Below are 22,253 nucleotides of genomic sequence, written 5' to 3' on the forward strand. Positions count from 1 at the left end.
CTGTCCCTAGCTTTTTTTTGCTCAAGGCTAGCGCTCTGCCACTTGAGCCACAGCGCCACTTCTGGCCATTTTCTATATATGTGGTGCTGGGGAATTGAACCCAGGGCTTCATGTATAGGAGGCAAGCACTCTTGCCACTAGGCCATATCTCCAGCCCCCATTGACAGCATTGTTGTTGTCATCATCACCATCATCTTGATCATTCTGTGAAAGTACCATAACACTAGGGTAGGGTTTGAATACTGGTCTGCTGCACCTTCTTCATTTTTGCTCTCCATTTTGGTTTTCAGTACTTTACAGAGGTAAAAGTCCCAAACGTTCTTCCAACACTGGCTTTAACTGTGATCCGCAGGTCTCACCCTAATGAATAGTACAGGTTAGAAGAGGTAAACCACCAGTATCACACTAGGATATTCCACTCTTGGAATGTTCAGCTTAAGTCTCTCCAGAGTATAAATAATTTTCAGTCTGAATACATCGCAGCAGGAATGAATTCTAGATGGAAAGGGGCTTGATTTCTGTGCAAGTTACAGTTACTTAAATGAGGAAGAATCATCAGCATTCTAATGGAATTTGTTAGAAATCCACATTTAAAGAAATTAAAGTAGTGATGATCCTCCTGACTCAGGACTTGATAATTAAAAACATTGATGCCTACAGAGCAGAATTTTGAATTTAATAAATCCTCAAGTTTTTAATGTGCGATGAACTTTGGGAATCCTTCCTTTAGTTGTCTCCCAATGTCCATAGCAGATATAATACAAGAACTATAACACCTGGCTAAACCTCAGAATGAAATAAACACTACTACTATGATTTGGAAACATGGACTTTTTCCTAGGAAGGAAACACAGGAGACAGGAAGCAACAGTACAGGCAAAAATAGTATGTATACAATATGCATTATGTAAAAAGAATATATGAAATTTGTTGGTAGGAATGGGAAGGGATAACATGGGAAAGAATGAAAGGGGTAGGGGTAATCCTGTCAAGAAGCATTGTTTTCATATCCTGACTAATGGAATTGTAACCCCTTTTGATGACTAATTAATTACCCTGAAAAGAATTTTGTTTTCAATAATTAATCAATTTAATATTGAGAAATATTGAGAAGCCAACATTTTTTCCTTAAGCTCCACAGAAAGAATCCAGGTAGGTACCTACCTATGCAATAAGAAAGCCAGCCATGAGGATAATTTTTCCCTCTGTTTTACTCTACCAAATTTATACTATACAGTTTTACCTTTTCCTACTTGTCTCTATCATTGCTTGGATTTCTGTAAGCATCTCTTAACTACTTCTTGTTCCTCATTTTCTCCCACTTTCTAATATTTATATTTCTGCCAGAATTAATTTTTAGAAAACTACATCTTAGTTGTATTGTGGTAAAATTAACTAAAGGGGGCTACAGGAAAGGATAGTAGTGGTGACAGATATTCATCCTCCTGAGAACTTCACTTCAGCCACCAGAGCAGTGAGAAAATGCATGCTCTACACATCATTTAAAGTGGTGTTTTACTCTTATTCACTCAGCAGAACACCAGAATGGGCTAAGAGTGAATCAATCATAAAAGACTCATTACCAGTCATTAAATATAAAAAAGAGAATGGTCATTTGAGGTTAGTCATCCAAAACCGCATGTAGTCCAATACAAAGCATTTAATGAACATTTCAACCTCAACCACATTCATTTATAACAAAGTAAAGAAATTCCAGAAAACATGTTATATTCAGAGAACATTGTACAAAATGGAAGAGTCAGTTCTGTGGTGAATATTGAGCTTTCACTTCTGGTTGGAAGATTTTCCACATCTGTCATATTCATAAGGTTTCTTCTGGGTGTGTTCATTGTGTACATTGAGAGTGGACTTCTGCGTGAAAGATTTTCTACATTTGTCACATTCATAGTTTCTCATCTGTGTGATTTCTCTTATGCTTCTGGAGTGCTGACTGCCAACATGTGTTAAATTCATAAGGTTTCTCTCCTGTATGTGTTCTCTCATGAACACTAATGTATGCTTTCTTGGCAAAAGAATTTCCACATGTGTTATGTACATAAGGTTTCTCTCCTGTATGAGTGCTGTGATGGCCACATAGCTGTGCTTTCCAGGAGAAAGACTTTCCACATTGGTTACATTCAAATGGTTTCTCACCTGTGTGAATTCTCGTATGTGCATTTAGATTTGACCTGTAGTTGAATGACTTTCCACATTTGTTTCATTGATGAGGTTTTTCGCCTGTTATGTTTTTCTAGATTTGACCTGTCAATGAAGGATTTTTTACATTTATTACATTCATAAGGTTTCTGACCTGTGTGTATTCTATTATGTGTTCTTAGAGCTGACCTATGTTTGAAGGACTTTCCACATTTGTTACATTCATAAGGTGTCTTTCTGCCTTCGTTATGCTTATCAGATTTCTCCTCTGGATATTTATTCTGATGCTTAGTAAGATCTATTTCCTTACTGAAAGATTTCTCAGATTCAAACTATGAACAGGGATGGTTTCTAGTGTGTTCTTTCTGAGGTCTGCTGACTGTAGGTCTGAAGCAGAATATTTTCTCCCATACAGTGCATTCAGGTGTTTTCCTCACTCCCTGTAGTATTTTTTGTCCAATGAAAGCAGACTTACCATTGCCTTGTGTATATTCATTATGGTTGTAAGAAAGTTCTCCCAAACAAACACAATTATTTCTAAAGAATATGGTCTCTTCATCCTTGAAATCCTGCTGCTCATTTGGACACTCAGAATGTTTAATATTAGGTTCCATATGGCTAAGGGATTTTTCAACTACATGAGATACAGCAGGCCTGGATCCAGCATGCATCTTTTCAGGCTCACAATGGAGAACCATATTCTGATATGCAATGGACTCCTCAGTCCTCATTCCTAAAGTGTGCCCATTATTCCTACTCAGCTCTGGCATGTGTTTTGAGCTCAACCTAAAAGTTCTAACTAATCTCAGTCTTTCTTCCACAGGCTTGCTTTTGGTGACTGCTACTTCACATAGCCATTCTTCTGGACTTTCCTGGCAATTCTTAATCATGTCATCAATTTCCAGGACATCTAAAATGATTCATCAAAAAAAAATCATGAATGGGATCCAAACATTTCTCAATATAAAAATAACTACATTTCCTCACATCCTAATTATTTTAGATTTGAAAATATCTATGCTAAGAACTGATGTATGAGAAATATAGGCTTTTCTCCTCAAAGGCTTATTTAAGACTTGGTACTGATGCAATTCAAAACAATGTATTTATTGTTTCATTATTTTTTATATCAAACAAAATAATTCCCAATTTGCACAACTATTGTTTTATAGCAATAGATTTAAAGTAAATACTTACACTCTTCTCTTATCCTTCCTTTTACTTTTTACTTTTTATATCTGTTACTTTTACACATATTTGTTGTGTTATAGGAGAAGGGTTGCATTGTTCTCTTTTAGTTTCGTGAAATAATTTAAATTTTGTGCTGCCTGGCTCCTCAACCATTAGGTTTGAAACAACAGAAGTGTTTTATATAACCAGTGCCTTTTACACAAGCAGGAATAGTTCCCAGAAGTAAGGATTTATGCATATATATCTTCAGGTCTAGTCTCTCCCTAAGAATTACTATAGGCATATGTGGGAGTTTTAAAACTCATTTTCTCACTGTATTACAAAAAGCCTCATCAAAATTCCTTTCCTGACATTCCTGACCTTAGAACCATTTTTGATAAAGGATATTCCTACTCACCACCCAGGTAATCATTCTTGCTACACTAAAAGCTTTGGCACTAGATCCCACAACCACAGGTAAGCTATTTTCCTCCTCAGAGGACAGCAGCCATGGTGTCCTCCTTATTTCCTGACACCTGAATAATCTTATATCCCAGAAATGCCATAACTTGTGCATTTCTCATTGTCTTTGTATAGTTGAAGAATAAGTATCACAAAGAGAATGAGATTTGCTAACTTTAACGCTATGCCCACACAGAATTCACTATGTCCCCATATGAATTCTTGATTCCCCCCTCTTAAGACAAAGAATCCACTAGTTCTCTGCCAAATACAAGACACAGGGGAACAAGGAACATTATTGCTCAGTACAGCTCAACATGAATTTACCCCCTTTGCTCTGTCTCCGACATCACTGTGTAGGATGCATTCAATAACCTGTGAAATTCTTGTCCGGGGCCTCTCCCACCCTTGGTTCTGCACCTTCCTCCAGCTTGAGAATCAACTTAGGTATAGAAACACAGTGCCCTGTTAAGAAGAATCAGTGGGGGGCTGGGGATATAGCCTAGTGGCAAGAGTGCCTGCCTCGGATATACGAGGCCCTAGGTTCGATTCCCCAGCACCACATATACAGAAAACGGCCAGAAGCGGCGCTGTGGCTCAAGTGGCAGAGTGCTAGCCTTGAGCGGGAAGAAGCCAGGGACAGTGCTCAGGCCCTGAGTCCAAGGCCCAGGACTGGCCAAAAAAAAAAAAAGAAGAAGAAGAAACAGTGGAGGGCTGCAAATATGGCTTAATGGTAGACTGCTTTCCTCCTATACATGATGCCCTGGGTTTGATTCCTCAGTATCATGTATATGGAAAAGGCCAGAAGTAGTGCTGTGGCTCAAGTGGTAGAGTGATAACCTTGAGAGAAAGGAAGGCAGGGAAGTTAGGTCCTTGAATTCAAGCCCCAGGACTGGCAAAAAAAGAAAGAAAGAAACAGTGGAAAACTATTGCTCATGCTGGGTCGTCCTTCCTGTAATTATCTCAGACATTCTGGTATAAAAATAACTCCAAAATCTGGTTTTTCATTTCTCATTAGCTCCATGGTTGACTTTCCCTATAAAAACAAGCTTTGGATTTTAATCCCTGACCTCTTTTGATCAAGGCTAGGGTTCTACGTCTTTCAATGACAGTGTGCCCCCTAGATATTTTTATGGTTAAATGAAAAATAGGAGTCTCCTGGGGAATCTTCTCAATGGGATAGCATAGATTTCAATAGCTGGGATTACATGTGTATACTAGATTGTCAAGTTACAGCTTTGGATTTTAAATGGATTTTTAATCGAGTGGATTTTAAATGCCCACTTAAAATCAGTGATTTCCAGATCTTATACTCATTAGTAACATACATTCTACTCTAGATGGTATATCCATCTATAACAATGGCCACAGTTCCAGAAGATACTCCCCTGGTAATAAAACATGTTTTAGAACTTTTGCCTAACTGGTGCTACCTGGATCTTGAAGAACGACAATAAATTGCCTCTGCAGTATTATATTCAAGGGCAGGGTTTTCTTGGAAAGAAGTGATACTTCCCATTTTCTGTAATATTATACCTAAATATTTTTGCAACTTTGAAAAATACTCATAAATATACTAAAATTAAAACAACCTTGTGAGTTAATGTGACTTTTACTCACGTAAGGACACCAAGTTGCTGTAGGTATCCAGCATTACATCCCTATACAGGGTCCTCTGAGCAATGATCAGGTCCTGCCACTCCTCCCAGTTGAACTCCTTAGCCACATTTTCAAAGGACACTGGCTCCAGTAATGGCACATTTCCATCAAGTAATTATCCCTGAATCATAAGAACATCAAGTCTGGAATTTTATTCTCCTACATGTGTGCTTTTCTTTTACATAAAATATTTGGAGCTTGCTCGATTATCTATAAAGAAGAAAAAAGAAATATCATAGTAGAAATACTTGGCTCTATATTAGCTAGATAACTATGAACACAATAACTAATACAGAATTTCCCTATTTCCTCAGTACATTTCTCTTTGCCAGCAACAGCGACAAGATAAAAATTCTCAGGTGCTACTAATCTGACATGACAGTACTAAGTATAAGTAGATGCCTGCAATAGTATGTATAGTTTATTTTGATAAAGTTTACTACATATCAGTGGAACAATTTTTCTGCAGGTTTCACTTCTTCTGAAGTGCCATGCTTCAGCATAAGGATGGCCTTTGTTCTATAAACAAATATCTGGTTACTTCTTTATTAACATAAACGTCAAACTACCAGTATAGTTACGAGCTAATACATAACAGGCTTTTAAAAGAAATATATGAGCTGGTAGAATCACTTCACAACCACTTCTCACAAAATCACAATGAAGTAATTACTTTATACATGTCAGTATGCTCGTTGTTAAAAAAAAAAAGCAAACACCCCACAATCCCTAAAATCAAATATGTTTTGGGAAGGATGTGAAAAGAGTGTGATCTTTGATGCACATCTGCCAGGAATGTAAAACAATCAAAGATAGTATAGAAAATCATAAAGTGAATTAAACACGGAAACACACTGGCATATGACCCAGCAATTCTTTTTCTTGATTTCTACACAAAAGATGTAAAGCAAGGACTGTAACAACTATTTGGAGAAACACATCACAATTACTCACCAACAAAGGTAGGAACACATAAAACAATAAATAAATGTGTTGAAAATTATGCTGAAAATTATGATGAACCTTGAGTGCAATCAGCTGAATAAAATACACCAAGTAGAAAGGAACAGAAATGGCATGAAGTCTATTCTTGAATTTCCAAGGATTAACAAACTCATACACAGAAAGAATGATGGTTCTGGAGACTGGGATAGAGAGGAACAGTAGCTGTATATTTAAGAATTCTACTGCTTCACACATGGAAGAGGAGAAATGTTGTAGATGGATGGAAGCCATGGGATCCCAAAATAAAGCAACATGTACTATCAGTAAATGGTATAGTTAAGAATGTTTAATGCAGCCAGACAGGATTGTTGTGCACAAAGATGACAGAATGAAATATAGTACAAGTTTCAAGTAAAGCAACACCATGAAGCAGTCATAGGTTTTACCTAATGTGTTTTGAAGAAAACACAACTCTAAAGTCTACTGCATTTATATCGGAAGTGAACACCAACAAGAACTATATGAACCATACTTCAAGTACCCTGGGCTGAATCACTTAACAGTGTGACCACTTTTTTCTCATATTAAAAATTCTAGCAATAGGACTGGGATGTGGCTTAGTGGTAGATTGCTTGCCTAGCATCCATGAAGCCCTGAGTTTGATCCTCAGGACTATATAAAGAGAAACACCAGAAGTAGTGTTGTGGTTTAAGTGGTAGAGTGCTGGCCTTAAGAAAAATGAAGCCAGAGACAGGGCTCAGGCCTTGAGTCCAAGCTCTAGGTGTGGCAGAAACAAAATCAAGAAAACAAAATAAAGTCTGAAAAAAAAAGCAACTCACCAGAGATCCATCCATTCTGTGTTGCTCTTGAGAATGAACAGAAGATTCTGTAAACAAGGCTGGGAGAAAAGGAAAATGAAGTACTCAGTACGAACTATTGCAAATGTTCCCCAGATTTTCCTGCTCAAAATCTTACACATGGGCTAGAAAAGAATAAAACCTTCTTTATGGACAAGAAAATTTGTTTCAAGTACAGCATTGCAATTCATTACTTGGTAAATAGATATTATAAAAGCAATTCATTTCTATGTTAATTACAAACAGAATTGGTTAAAACTACAGATGGTGTTAGCACAGGTTTTAAAAGGCCTCAGTGCTCATCTTCCTTAACACAGTCATATGAAGATCCTTGGCTTTCCTGCTGGAGACACATGTCCTAATAAAAGGGCAGCAGAAAATAATGTGCATAGGAGTGAAACAATTCTAAACCAAACATCCATAATGAAGCAACATGATGATTAAAGACACACATTACAGAAACAATAGCAACACAATATTCCAACCTGAGTACACCCCAAAATAGAGATCCATAAAACTTAAATGATATGGCTGTGTACTTGGCCAGTATGAATTGGTTCATTAAATATGAAATGGTACTATGCAGTTTTTTAAAATACAGTTTTATGGGATGCAAACTCAAAATAAAATAATGTAAACTTTTACAGTGAAGTACAAAAAAAAAAGAAAGAAAATCTACTCTGTAGACTTTTGTGAGGATATTTGTGCTCATAAATATAACAGGAATTATTGAAAACCAATATTTGCACATTATTGTTAAATTTTGCTACATCACAAGAATGCTTTCTTACTTAAAAAACACTAAAATTAATTCATTACAGGCTAAGTGTCTGTAATCACAAGGCTTGAGAACAGTAGTATTATTGATTTTGGGTGGGCTATTTTCTTTTTGTTTTGATATTTGGACTATCTTCATACACATCAATGACTGAACATGTGTGCCGAAGAATTTAGTGCTCTATTTCAGATGATTGTATTAGAAATTGGAGAGCATTGCAGCAGGAATCTGGTTGTTCGTATCTATATTCCTAGTTACTCTGAGTCTGAGATCAGAGGAGCACAAATTGAATCTAGGTTGGCCAGCAAGTCTGGGAAGCTTTTATCTACAATAAACCACAAAACTAGCTTGACGTGGAGCTATGGTTGAAGTAGTACATTAGTCTTGAGTAAAAGAAGCTCAAGCATGTTCAGTGCCAAGACCTTCAACTAATGAACCAGGACTAACACACATTAAAAGGGCATTGTACTGCATTTAAATTATATGTTATTAGTAGTGTCGAAGAAAAGTGGAGGCAGTCTCCTCCATTTTTAAGTAATGTAAAATAGGGTTATGATGTAAGACAGAATATGCCATTTGTCAACAGGAGATGAATAAAATATAGAACATTAACGTTAGCAATATTATAAAGTCAAAATCCCGTAGGGAGTTCTGAGTATAAAAATAGAACCAGCATGTTTCAAATAAGACATTTTAAAGCAATTTTTTTCTTCATTGACTTCCACTCACAAAATCAATTTCCTAAGTGAATGAATAATAGCACTTCATCAGGCTACCCTTCCTTTAGGAATCCAGGCACGCCTATCAAGAACTGGCCTGTGGATGGGGCGGGGGGAGGGTGGGTGGGGGGATGGGGAGTAGACCAGGGCTGGGGAGATAGTGGAAATGGAGTCAGCTTCTGCCCTCTTTCGCTGGCTAGATGTGACCTCTATATTACAGGAGCAACCACCCAGAACCCGAAAACACAACTGCAATGTGACAAGCCCCAGGGCCTGCACGAACTTCAGGGTTTCACTACTGTTAGCATTTCCCTAGCCTCAGGTCCTCAGCTCCTCTCACTAGACCCTGGATCCACCCATACCAAATGAGCCACTCCTACTCACTACCTACCTACTTCCCCTTTACCCCCAGAGAGAGAAGCTGCCACCTAGATAAGGTGCAGACGCCATGAAGCTCCCTCTCCCATGGGAACTATGGCCCCACAAATAAACCTCCTTATGAACCTTCTTCTCCTGTGTGTGATTTTCTCTGCATGGTCCTCTGGGATGGCCCAGACCTGTCCTTTTATTGGTGCCAAACCTGCCATAGGTTCCCTGGTAGATTTTCTCCCCCATTTCGGAGGCGTCCAAGCTGCCCCCGGGACCTATTCTGCTGTCCTAAGCCCACCTAGATCACCATCGAGGTAACTTCTTCTGACTGAGTGCTCTACTTCCATCCACCACGACAATCTACAAATTTGCCCTCACACCCAGGGTAAGTGATTATCTAACCGGGAGCTCGGATCCAATTTCCTGATTTACTGTAGGGCCATGGCTTCATGGCCACACTCCATGCTCAGTCCGGGACACAGCAACTGGGGTGATGACCTCATTGCTGATTGTCTCCTCCATTTCACCTGACCAGAGTAATACTGAGGATGCTTGGTATTTAACTCCTCAGTTCTGCTAACTATTCACCATGGGAGGGGCACAATCTAAAAGCTGTTCAAGTTTGAGCCCAATCTTAGAAATTTGGAATCTTTTACAGGACTTACATAACTTCTATGAATACTCAGGTAGATGGACTTACTTAACATCTGCTTTGATTCTCTCTTTTTTCCTCTTTCTCTCTCTGCCTCTCTCTTTAAACTGAAATGCTCCAGTTCAGATCCCCCAAGAGACCACCAGAGACCAAGACCAATGCAAGCAGCAAAAAGGGTGTTTATTTGGAGCTAGCTGGGTCCTCCTTGCACTCAGCATGCTGTTTATGCTAAGAGGCCCTCAGCCTGGGGTTTCCAGCTGTTTTATACATTCTTTGGGGAAGGCAGGGACTTAACATACATCATAGCATCTTTCAACAAATCAACACACACCACGGGAAAATTAAAAAATAATTCTAAAGCATGTTTGGTGCATTTGGTGGCAGGAAGGAATCTGGAAGAGTCATTAGTCAGATCAAGGGACCGGCGCATTTAAAATTGGTTGGTTAAGCCATAGGGGTGTAGCAAGGCGGATGTGTGCACAGCTGCAGGGTTTTGATTAGATATTGGAAATCACTCACGATTAGATACTGAAAATCCCACTCATAATTACTGGAAATCACACTCACAGTTGGATATGGTCTTCACCGGGAAGCGAGGGGTGGAGGTAGGACTTACAGTAAGGTCAGTCAGGTACAGAATGGGGTCTTAGTACAATATGGAGACTCTGGCTCTTCATTTTCCCCCTTCTCTTAGGTACCTTGGGAGCCAATCATGGCACTCTTCTGTCCATCTCAATGGCTTGCACGTCTAGGGGCTGGTATTGGGATAAGGCATAGGCCAATAGTTAGGGCTCTTAGTAGTAGAACCAAAGGGCCTGTCAACACAGCTGTCAGGAGAGTTGCCCATGGTGACCTGGAGAACAGTGGCTGATACCAGTTCACTCCTTTTTGCTTTCTGTTATATTTTTACCAAATGCCAAGCTTTCCCTAATGATTTCTGATTGATTGGCATAAATCAGCACCCTTTTCCTAAGGATACACATGAGGAGCAAATCCAAGCTTCACTTACTTTGTAACACCACTTCAGCGGGGGAATCAAGCAGTTACAGATATTCACATGATGAGATATTTCTGGTTTACAGTTAGATAACATCACACAAGTCCCTTAGCCCTGCAGATGCAGGTATAGATAAATATAGTTTCACACCAAAGCCCTAATTCTGACCCTATTTATATTATAGCCATTTTTTTTTTTTTTTTGCCAGTCCTGGGCCTTGGACTCAGGGCCTGAGCACTGTCCCTGGCTTTCTTTTTGCTCAAGGCTAGCACTCTGCCACTTGAGCCACAGAGCCCCTTCTGGCCGTTTTCTGTATATGTGGTGCTGGGGAATCGAACCTAGGGCTTCATGTATGGGAGGCAAGCTCTCTTGCCACTAGGCCATATCCACAGCCTAGCCAATTTGATTACATACCAACTTTACTCATAAGCTCTAATTTTAAGACATACTGATATCATTTGCTACATACTCAAACTTTTTAGGGATTGTCTTCCTCCTTCTAATCTAATAGGAATCTCTTGTCTTCCCCAATTTGCTTTCTAAAGTCTTTCCTTATCCCCATTCACGCCCTCTTCTACTTACTCAGACCATCAGTGACTTACTTGAACATTCTGTGACAATTGATGATCTTTACTTTTCAAATCCCTTTCTTATCCAGAGGAAACCATTTTGTTTCCTCTATCCCTTTCTCCAAGGCTTTCTATACTAACTTTCCTCTACATTTCCTGGGGCTTTTTTGCTGCTAGAGTTTTAAACTGTCTACTATTTTTTTTCCTCTTGTTTGTAGAAACCGGTTTATCTCAACTACATCAAGGCAATTTACTGTGACTTCACCCACAGGCTGTTGGGGAAAACAAAGATGGGGCAAGGGTCAGTCCGATGGGACTGCTGCTTCTAAGAAACCAGACCAGAGCCAACTATCATGAGTTATTATTTTAGAGTGGATTTCTCCAATTCCCAGTACCTCTAAGTGCCTAAGGTTGGCCAGTGGCATCTGTAGGATCCACCCGAGGAGGGTTCCATGAAGATGCCCCTGGCAGTTTAAATCTCTGATTAGTTACCTTGGTAACTGGCACACCTGGCACTACCTCCCTTTCTTCTCTGAGGTCACACCCTAATCCATCTGGACACACTCTAATACACTTGGACACACCTCCCACCCCAGGCATTGCCTGGAAGTGACTCTCCAGCCTGTCATACATGGTTATGCTTTGGATTTAGCAGCAGGCCATCAGTTCCATGGAACTGTCTACTTGAAAATCTCTTACAATATCCAATTTTCTTAATAGAGCTAGGTAACTCCAGTCAACTCAAGAATGTCCCCCCAAAATTTTAGGTTCAGCAGATCCAAAGCACTTTCCAGCACAAATCAGCTGCGTGTGATAAAGTCCCATCTGAAGATGTAGATGCTTCCAGATGACTGTTAGACCGTCCTTGATCCTCACTCAAATGGAATGGGCAGAGGCCATGGTGGTGTCAGGCAGCAGTGGCTCCTAGTGGCTCTAGTAGAATGTCACACCTTCTGCTGAGTCACCTGCAATTTTCTCCATAGACCGGTTAGAGAAGCTTAACCTAAGTTAACCTAAAGCCTAACTTCAGTCAAATCTCCTAGTATTTTCCTGGTTCCTTCTTAAGCACACTAGCTTTTGTAGGCTGGCATATCACTGAATATCAAGACAGCTTTAGGCAATGTCCTTTGGCCATAATTTTTCCAGTGCAATAACTTTCAGTAATCAAATATTTCCAGTAAGGCTAGGATTATTATTTTAAAATGACTCTGGTTCCTTGATCTTGAGGGGGGAGCTGATGGGCAGAGATCATCCATCTTCAGTAACTTCTTCAGGCTAACTCAGGGGCATTGATCTTACCTAGCCAGGAACCTGTAGATCCTTAGCGTACTTTACCAAAGTGTTGTTAGGACTAGATGTTACTACGAACTTTACTCCAAACTGGAGTAAATAGCTAACCTTTTAACAACTGCACAGACCGCTTCTTGGGATATAACATGGTAGTCAGCACTCTAATTTGTAATAGCATTTCCCTCTCTGGATGGGGAAATTGATGATGTAACAATGCCTAAAGTACCTTTGCAGGCCGTATGTCTCAATAAGCACAAGTTCTCAGATCCACCAGTTTTCTTTCCTGAACAGACATATCAGCTTAAAATTCTCACTGCCAGTCAGGGCTTTGAGTAGATGCAGGGGGTTGGAATTTTTAAACTATTTCCCATTTAACAAACTTAGCTTTACTATCACAGATGACTGGCAAGTTCCTGTCCAGTTACAAAGTAGATAGACATGGGCAATAAAAGGCATGCTTATGAACTATTCTTCTAGGACCTCCTGGCTCTGATTAACTTTTGAAAGGCCAAAGAGGAGTGACTCTAGGATCTGACACCATTTCTGCCATCCAAGCAGTGGTTTACTGCCTCTGGATGCTCCATCACTTTTGTTCCAGGAGAGTGTGCAACGATCAACAAACTCATACAGAAAAAGAATGATGGCTCTGGACAGTGGGATAGAGAGGCACAAGAGCTGCATGTTCAATAATTCTACTGCTTCACATATGGAAATGGAAGATGAGAAAGGTTCTAGGTCCATAGAAGAGCTGGGAACCCAAAATAAACATGTACTATCAGTTTTCTTCTGAATACAGAACATCTTTTGGTGATGTATAATTTTTGAGTCCCAATATCTAAAATAATCGCTTTATTGTGTGCTATCCTTGGGGTTTGAATTCAGGCCCTGAGCACTGTTCTGGGCTTATTATTGTTCAAGACTAGCACTCTATCACTTGAGCCACAGCAGCACTTTTGGCTTTTGTTATATATGTGGTACTGGGGAATCGAACTCAGTGCTTTATGCATGCTAGGCAAGCACAAAGTACCACTAGGACACATTCTCAGCCCCTAAAACCACAGCTTTTACTGATTTGGACCACCTAAATTATCAACACAGTAGCCAATGAAGCTGGCCCTTGACACACACCTCTCATTCTAGCTACTCTGGAGCCTGTGGGCTGAGGATTTAGATTCAGAATAAGTCCATGCAGAAGATTCCACAAGGGCTGGGGATATGGCCTAGTGGCAAGAGTGCCTGCCTCATATACATGAGGCCCTGGGTTCGATTCCCCAGCACCACATATACAGAAAATGGCCAGAAGTGGCGCTGTGGCTCAAGTGGAAGAGTGCTAGCCTTGAACAAAAAGAAGGCAGGGACAGTGCTCAGGCCCTGAGTCCAAGCCCCAGGACTGGCAAAAAAAAAAAAAAGAAGATTCCACAAGAATATTTGCAATTAAGCAGCAAAATGTCAGTAGTGGAGGTGTAGCTCAAGTGTTAAAGCACCAGACTTGAGTAGATAAAACAAAGACCAACAGTAAGATAAACTTAGAAATCAGACTACTCAGTAAATTTTTAATTTGTCATTGAAATCAGTTACTTTAGAATATGTCTCTTTCAAAAGTGTTACGTTTGATTTTAGATAATCTCTTGTTTAATGTGTACATAATGGTAAAAAACAGAAATGATAAAATAATGGCATTCACAGGGAAATGGTCAGATCTTGAATGAATAATGTTGAGCAAGACAAGCCTAGAGCACAGAGGACAGATCATGTCTGTGAAATAAACTTCTTTTCAAATGATATTTCTACTGTTTTGGTCAGCGACTTTACATCATGTCTCTAAAACCAAACAATTACTACATAAATATAAAAAGGTCTAGGATAGACCGGCCAGGAGCACAATAGCTCATCAGCTACATACTTATGATTATATAAGATGAGGCTAAGCAAAATGAACTCCAAGAGATGGAAACAGGAGGAATTTACTGTTGTCATTCTGTTTAATGTACTAGGTGAATTTCCTTTAATGTACCCCCTGGGGTCACTGTATATGATTCTGGTACATTGGATATTGTATATATGCTTATCTGAACTAGGGAAGAGAAAGAAAAATGAAGAAGGGTGTAACAAATATGACGAGAAATGTTCTCACTACCTTCATATGTAACTGTACCCTCTCTGTACATCCTCTTATCAATAACAAATTTTTAAAAAGTAGAGCATGATGCTCTGAGTTCAAGCCCCAGCGCTGGAAATTAATGAACAAATAACTAAAACCAAACCCAGAAGCCAGTGCATGAGGGGGTCTATGGCTTTGAGCACCCACACCCCCTGCCATGTCCCCTCTACCGCCATCATGAAAATGGCAATGTAGTTGATGTGCAACATTCTGGTGCTGTTTTACAAAGCCAGAGGATGGTGCTCACAGCAGCATCTTTCCTAAGACAGTTCCCCAAAAAGGATGGAGGAGGCAATGGAGAGTTTAGTGCACTGATGGACAATCCTATAACCAGGCAAAAATTCAATAACTCACCAACTAAGTATTAATATCTTTCAGTGCAGAAGAGCAGAAAAGAATTTACCCCCAAATGACAGTTGAAAATTTCCCTTTCAGACAGATGAAGGAACTGATCCATGTTAGGGCCTAGTTAAGCCACGGACTTTGCTTACAGTGGTATGAATGTAATAACCTGCACTCCACAGGGCTACCAAAACCCCTGTACTCTGAGCCCAGCTCTAGGTTTGTTACTCTGTTTTGTTTGGGGAAGGAAGGGGAATGTTTTTCCTCACAACTTAAAGAACAAAATATCAACCATTTCCTAATGGGTTTTCCCCACTCATTTAAAAAATTACATTTCTAATTCAAACAGGGGGCAACCCTCTATTGAGTCTATGAAGTAACTTCACAAGTAGACCTGCAACTCCCTTCATGAAACAAATCTCTGATAGCTTACATGGACTGAATGTAGGTATAAGAAGCATCAGGGGCTGGGAATATGGCCTAGTGGCAGGAGTGCTTGCCTCATATACATGAAGCTCTGGGTTCAATTATCCAACACCACATATACAGAAAATGGCCAGAGGTGGCACTGGGGCTCAAGTGGCAGATTTCTAGCCTTCAGCAAAAAGAAACCAGGGACAGTCCTCAGGCCCAGAGTACAAGGCCCAGGACTGGACAAAAGAAAAAAAAAAGTTGTGGTATAAGAAGCGTCAAACGATTCCCCCATACTCTGGGGGTGTTCTCCAGATAGATGCCTTCAGTCCTCAGTCTGATATGTGACCCCTGACTGGATCTGCCCCCTGCATCTCATGCTGTTTCATCCACCCTGTCGAACAGAGAGTGAAGTGCTTGAATGAACATCAGACTAGACCTTAAGAGCCTGTTTGATATACATGAGACCAAAGAGAAATTGTCCTGGGTGTCATAGTTCATATCTTTAAGCCTAGAAACTCAGGGAGGTGAGACCTGAAGATCAAGGGTGGAAGACATCCTGGGCAAGAAAGTCTCTGAGACTCTCATCTCCAGTTAACCAACAGTAAACTGGAAGTGGAGCTGTGGCTCAAGTGGTAGAACATTTGGCCTAGAGCACAAAAGCTCTGAGCTTGGACCCCAAGATTATTGAAGATTCACTCATTAGGGGATGTTGAGAAAGCTACAATTATACTGACATATGAATTTTTGTTTTATGTGAATCAACTCATCTAGTTGAAAGAGATAATACTCATGGTCTACAATGTAACCAGGGAACTTTAAAAATCAAAATTGTTTGAATTTAAAGGTAGTTATCCCTGCTGTGCTCAAACTGGCCAGCACACAGTGAGCGCACTGGTGCTAATTTGTTGCACAGTTCTCTGCACCCAGTCAATCTTTTGCTATCCTGATACCTGGTACTGTTTTTGTTCAACATCATCATTATACATAAGTGTTGTCACTTCTTTAAAATAGTTCCCAATTTTGTATGGCATTTAAGAGCTTGGCCTGATTAATAGCAGCATGAGTTAAAGCCAGTCCATGGTACTTGTTAGGGGCTAGTGATAGTAAAGCAGCCCAGCAACCTGTGCCCTTTCAGGAAGGAGTGGCCTACCCCCTGCCTGCATCGTGTGGGGACCTGCCAAATTCATGGGCCAATGCTATCAAAAATGATAGGTTGGTTCAGAAAGTTACTATGAGGCAGACTGTAGCTCCATTGGCCACCTGCCTATGACCTGACATGACTATGCTGTTTCTCTGCAAGTGTTGGAACCTCCTTGGCCACCTGCATGTGGCCTGCCTTGACCATGTGATATTTGCCTATATAACCCGGCCCTGAGCCCAGCCCAGAGTGCTTCTCCCCAGCTCCCAAGTCTGGGCTGTGGCCTTGGATGGCCATTCTACTGTTTACTTCTGCAATAAACCCCTCTTGGTACTTGAGGCTGTCTCTGAGTGGTGAACAATTGGAGGGATGGAGGATTCCCCCCACTCGGACCCCATTACTATACCAAACACAAATTTGTGAAGGCTTAGCAGAGGATGCTAGAGGAGATGTATTTCGGTGTCAAGAACAATAATAAGATCATTGTTGGGGCTGGGAATATGGCCTCATTGCAGAGAACTTGCCTCGTACACATGAAGACTTGGGTTCAACTCCTCAGCTCCACATATATAGAAAAAGCCAGATGTGGCTCTCTGGCTCAAGTGGTAGAGTGCTAGCCTTGAGCAGAAAGAAGCCAGGGACACTGCTCAGGCCCTGAGTTCAATACCCAGGTCTGACAAAAAATAGAGAAAGGTTTAGATAGGATGTCTTCAAAGTAGGTTTCTAGAATCAGGGTATTTTCTTTGGAAAGGTTTTATACATTTATACAAATTATAATACACTGTATTATCTAATTCAAACCCATAAACGTGTTGGGATTATGGCCTAGTGGCAAGACCCCTTGCCTAGTATAGATGAAGCCCTGGGTTCAGTTCCTCAGCACCACATATATAGAAAAGGCCAGAAGAGGCGCGGTGGCTCCAGTGGCAGATTCCTAGGCTTGAGCACAAAGGAGCTAGGGATAGTGCTCAGGCCCTGAGTCCCAAGTGCCAGGACTGGCAAAAGAAAAAAGAAAAATACCACAAACAGCTTCCATTGTACTTTATTATAATTGTGTGTGTTCTTTATTGCAATAAGAACCTGAGCATATATGCTCTAAAATTGTCTTTTGTTTTTGCACAATTAAAACTTCAGACACTGTTCTCTTCAGTGGTTTGTTTCTGTAAATGATGGTGAATATTGTACATGGGTTTTTCTGACATGGAAAGATTCTTTACAAGGAAATAATATTCAAATCTTGTTTTGACTTAAAAACTAGAAAGATAAGAAAAGGCACAGCAACCTGAGTAGATAGGCCAAGAAAACCAATGAAAAAGTAAGAGGATTATCTGTGTATCATAAGCAGAAACTCTCAGTGCTAATCCTTCAAAAAGAGGGGCAGCCTTGCTTAGTTCTCTGTATCACTACTTATTTGCCATTGCCAAAAGATAGTGGTGGCCATGCGACTCTCTCTAGCCCGAGTTCTTCATCTTGTTTTGTTCCTTGAAAGTCAGTGTTATTGTGGCTGCTGGATAGTAGGTCAGGAGTTTAATAATCTCTAGTGATGTTTACATGATTTCTTCAGTTTACCTCCCTGGGTACAGGATGTGACTTCAAACGTCCTAATGTGCAAGGCACCAGTTGCTCAGGCCTGTAATCCTTGCAGTTCAGGAAGCTGAGATCTGAGGATCTTGTTTCAAAGCCAGCCTGGGTAAGAAATTTCATTAGATACATCTGCAATTAACCACCAGAAATTGGAAAATTGCACTGTGCCTCAATGTGGAATAGCTTCAGCCTTGAGCTGAAAGGCTCAGGGACAGTGCCCAGCACCAGAGTTCTATCCTCATTATGCAGCAAAAAAATTTCTTTCTTTGCATTAAAGTTTTACTGTGGTGAAATACTGTGGTGGTAATATTGACTATTAGCTATCTTCAATAACACAACTCAATGGCAATTATTACATTCACTTAGGCAACATTCCTGCTGTCTCCAGAACCTATCTCAAAGAATCTTCCTGCTTGTAAAGCAATGCTCCTTCTTATCATCCCAGGTCTAAGTACCTACTATGTCTATATATTCAAATATTCTGTTTATTTTTGATGGTCCTAAGTCTTGATGGAGAGATCAAAAGGGAAGGACTCATCTAGTTATAATCCCTCTGCACATAACAATAAAGGAAGCTAACTAAAAATAATTGTAGTGGTCACCATATTATTCAGAGATCATTATCAGGCTGACTATCACCACCCTGTTATTTGCACTAGTGTTTCCACAAGGGCCTGTGTACACCACTATTGTAGCACTCACTGTATTCTTATCTGGTTTCTTCTCTAGTAACTGCCTTAAAAGGCAGAAGCATTGTAGCCCAAGAATCTAGAAAATGGCAATAATGAAGCTATCTTCACTCAAAAAATGCATGAAATTCACAGCAGTTTGAGGAGTGAATTCAGTCTACAAGCATGTAATGAGCACATTTATAGGTACTAAATGGCTCATTGATGCAGTCATAATATTCAAGGGATATCTTTGCAAATACAACCTGGCATGTTGGGATGGGTGAGGTTCCTTGTCTTCCTCTCTCCAGTGCTCCACTCACACCTTCAAGCACACAATTTCTCTTTTCTGCTCCATAATTAAGCCACAGGTTGACTTCAAAATTTTACTATCTAATTAAACATTCCAGTGTCACATGTATATCTGCCCAGGATTCCTTTGAAATGTAATACTCATATCTCAGTCTCCTGAGTCACTAGGATCAGAGACATGAGACAGTGCCTGGGTAGGGTTAGGCTGCTTTTAAAAAAACTTGGAGAATAAAAGAAAACCTGAGATGGATCTTGTCCAGCCATCCACAACTATTATGCATATATAATTCACTTCAGTTTTCCTGGTATTCTTTTTTGTTTTGTGGGGGTTTGTTGTTGTTTCCAGTTTTGAACTCAGGGCCTGGGCGCTGTTTCTGAGCTTCATTTTGCTGAACGCTAACATTCTACTACTTGAGCCACAGAGCCACTACCAGCCTTTTCTGTTTATGTGGTACTGAGGAATTGAACCTAGGGCTTCATGCATGCCAGGCAGGCACTTGACCACTAAGCCACATTCCCAGCCCATTTTCCTGGTTTTCTTTTCCACATATTTGAAACTAGTATTCCATTTTTTTTAATCACTGTAGTCATTAACATTATGATCCTCATCTTCATCATTCTGTGAAAGTACTATACAATGTGGTTTGAATGCTGGCCTGGTGCACTTTTTAAGCTTTGTGCTGTACTTTTTGCTTTTTATTAGTTAATAGGGGTAAAAGTCCCAAAGGTTCTGCTGACACTGGCTTTGAACTGTCATATGAGGTCTTACCCTAATGACTAGCAACGATTACAAGTATAAACAACTAGTGTTGCATTAGGTTACTCCACTCTTAGAATGTTCAATGAAAGTCTCTCCAGAGTATAAATACTTGTCACTTTGAATACACCTCAACACAAAGGAATTCTAGATGTAAAGGTGCTTGATTTCTATAGTATGTCAGAATTCCTTAAGTGAGGCTCAGAGTGGAGTGTGCAATCCAGATGCATCAGCATTCTTTTGGAATTTGCCAGAAATCCACATTTAAATAAATTAAAGTGATGATGGCCCTCCGTACTCAGTACTTGTAAATTAAAACCAATGATGTCTGCAGAACAGAATTTTATTTTTTATTTTTTTATTTTTTGCCAGTCCTGGACTTGGACTCCAGGCCTGAGCACCGTCCCTGGCTTCTTTATTCTCAAGGCTAGCACTCTACCACTTGAGCCACAGTGCCACTTCTGGCCATTTTCTATATATGTGGTGTTCAGGGATCGATCCCAGGGCATCATGTATACAAGGCAAGCACTCTCTCCACTAGGGCATATTCCCAACCCTAGTGTTAAGGGTTTCTTAAAAGTAAAAAAATTCTTCCAATTTTTTCACTACAGATGAATTCTATTCTATATAATCTGGGAAGAGAATACAATGAATTCTTGAGATGACAGTTTTTAAATAACACATCTATGTTTTGTGCCCAGATGACAAGTTCCGTCCAAGGGATTTTTATTAGGCTTTTTTGTTCATCATAAGTTCTATTTATTTGCATATTTGTTTGAGGTTCATCGATAGAACTACATGTTGTACTTTGGGCTTGCATGGCTAATTTTCATGCAATTTCATAGCAATGATTTGTTAATTAATTGAATTAGTGATTTACATATAATACTGTGATTACATTTGTCTTTCTACCTCAGTAGGTAATGATTTCTGTATCTATTCATTAATTCATTCAATCATTGTTCTATTTGTTACTAGCACAAAGGTTTTTGTTGATATAGCACATTAGGTTTGCAAGTGCCACCTCAGGTTAACAACATCAAATTGTTTTATAGCCGCACCCTTGCTCATGTGGTATTCACATTGGCTATATTCATACTTTCTCATCTGTGTGACATCGCTTATGCTGTTGAGTGCTGTTTGTGTTAAGTTCATCGGGTTTTTCACCTGTAAATTCTCTTATGATTTCTTAGAGAGGAGCAGTGTCTGAAGGCCTTTCCACATTGGTTACAATTATAAGTTTTCTCCCATGTGTGTTCTTTGATGAACACTAACATGTGACTTCCAGGTAAAAGACTTTCCACATTGGTTACATTCATATGGTTTCTTTGCACCTTTGTTATTCTTATCAGACTTCTCTGGATATTTGTTCCAATGGTTAATAAGATCGATTTTCTTATTGAAAGTTTTCTCAGATTCACTTCATGGACAGGGATGGTTTCCAATGTGTCCCTTCTGATGTCTACTGACTGTAGGTCTGAAGGAGAATGTTTTGTCCCATACAGTGCATTCAAGTATTTTCCTCACTCCCTAAAATATTTCTTGGCCAATGACACCAGATTTACCATTGCATTATCTGTATTCATTATGGTTCTGGGAGTGTTCTCCCACACAAACACCATTATTTTTAAAGAATATGGTCTCTGAGTTTAATACCATACTTTCTTTACCACCCGTGAAATACTGCTGCTCATTTGGACTCTCAGAATGTTGAGTAAAATGTTTCATATGGCTGAGGGATTTTTCCACTACATGATAGACACCAGGCCTGGATCCAGCATGCATCATTTCAGGCTCACTGTAGGGAAGCATGTTCTGACATGCAATGGATGCCTCAGTCCCCATTTCTAAGGAGTTCCCATTATTCCCACTCTGCACTGGCATGTGTTTTGAGCTCAAATTAAAAGCTTTAACTAGTCTTACTGTTTCCTCCACCGTGTTGCTATTGGTGACTGCTACTTCACGAAGCCATTTGTCCGGAATTTCCTGGCAAGTCTTAAGTATGTCATCCATTCCTTGGACATCTAAAATGATGAATCCAAAACAAGGGAAAAGGGGATTGGGGATATGGCCTAGTGGCTAAGAGTGCTTACCTCGTATACATGAAGCCCTGGGTTCAATTCCCTAGCACCACATATACAGAAAATGGCCAGGAGTGGTGCTGTGGAGCCCCACGACTGCCAAAACAAAAAACAAAACAAAACAAAACAAACAAACAAACAAAAAGGGAAAAAACATTAATGAGATCCAAAC

The 22,253-nt window shown here is 39.9% G+C and overlaps 1 long non-coding RNA gene across 1 annotated transcript; it reads right to left on the reverse strand.

Moving 5' to 3' along the window:
- Positions 1 to 2,982: 2,982 nt before the first annotated feature.
- LOC125349449 lies at positions 2,983 to 21,314 on the reverse strand. The gene is made up of 3 exons (XR_007210514.1): positions 21,305 to 21,314; positions 4,165 to 4,219; positions 2,983 to 3,067 (listed from the first exon to the last, which is right to left on the reverse strand). It is a non-coding gene; the product is annotated as an uncharacterized LOC125349449 (long non-coding RNA).
- Between the last annotated feature and the right edge of the window lie 939 nt (positions 21,315 to 22,253).

The sequence above is a fragment of the Perognathus longimembris genome, chromosome 3 (assembly GCF_023159225.1).
Source record: "Perognathus longimembris pacificus isolate PPM17 chromosome 3, ASM2315922v1, whole genome shotgun sequence".
Classification (NCBI taxonomy): domain Eukaryota; kingdom Metazoa; phylum Chordata; class Mammalia; order Rodentia; family Heteromyidae; genus Perognathus; species Perognathus longimembris.